We start from the raw sequence: 983 nt of genomic DNA, 5'->3' as shown, positions 1-983 counted from the left end.
CCCGGTCCAAGTTTTAAAACAATTCGGTTAAGTTATGAAATGTGCTCGAGTTTACGTCTAGGGATGATTTTAAATATGTTTTGGGATATTTTAAGGAATTTGGTAAGCTTCGGGTCAATTTTAGAGGTCCAGGGTTGAAACGATAATTTTTGGGTTTCCAGGGGCAAAATGGTCATTTTGCACCCGGGGTGAGATTTTAGTCCTTGCAGCGCCCTGAGCACAAATCATGATATTTTTAAATGTTCATGCATCACGTTTACGATTTTTATGCCATTATAATAATTATGGTGCATGCTTGGTTTAAAGGAATTAAGAGAGAAAAGTAAGAGCGTGAAGGACACTCCGTCTCCGCTGACCCGCGTCGTTATTTCGTTTGTTTTCTGTCAAAACAAACCAAGGCATGTTTATATCTTCTTTCACTCTTCAATCAAGTCATATAGGTATTTTTAAATATTGCAAGTACATGATTTTAATGCAAGAAAATCGAAATTGTTCATATTCAATTATGTTATTTAATTATATTACGTGCAAAAATATTCATTTTGAGATTTATGCGATATTGCTTGTGGTCACTTTACTATCATGCTTAAGTCCGGTCGCCAGTTACCGGCCCGGTCGCCAGTTACCGGTCAGTTCAGTTGTTTCACCCAGTATACTGTGGCAGTAGTCTGATCAGACATACATTATTAAGTCCGGTCGCCAGTTACCGGCCCGGTCGCCAGTTACCGGTCAGTTCAGTTCAGTTCAGTTCAGGGACCACTTGCGTAGACCATAATCTCACCAGAAAATTATTACAAGTTATTTCATTACAGGGCTCCAAGGAGCAAACATTTTCACTATGATATTTTCAGTTCAGTTATGCACGTACTATAATTACCAATGAAATGATATTTTACGTTACACCTCAGTACAGGAAATTTTCACTTGCATGCGATTTTATTATTTATTTACTTGTTATTTACGATATATGCATGCTGAGTCTT

At 37.5% G+C, this 983-nt stretch overlaps 1 long non-coding RNA gene across 1 annotated transcript in view; it reads left to right on the top strand.

The window, feature by feature from the left end:
* LOC140966804 (uncharacterized) overlaps positions 1-138 on the top strand; it is a 117,273-nt gene extending 117,135 nt beyond the window's left edge. Inside the window, exon 3 of the long non-coding RNA XR_012173440.1 lies at positions 51-138. This is a non-coding gene — a long non-coding RNA (uncharacterized lncRNA). The remainder of the gene's footprint in view (positions 1-50) is intronic.
* The last annotated feature ends 845 nt before the right edge of the window (positions 139-983 follow it).

This window comes from Primulina huaijiensis, chromosome 2 (genome assembly GCF_012295235.1).
Source record: "Primulina huaijiensis isolate GDHJ02 chromosome 2, ASM1229523v2, whole genome shotgun sequence".
Lineage (NCBI taxonomy): Eukaryota > Viridiplantae > Streptophyta > Magnoliopsida > Lamiales > Gesneriaceae > Primulina > Primulina huaijiensis.
This window is presented reverse-complemented; position numbering and strand designations above follow the sequence as displayed.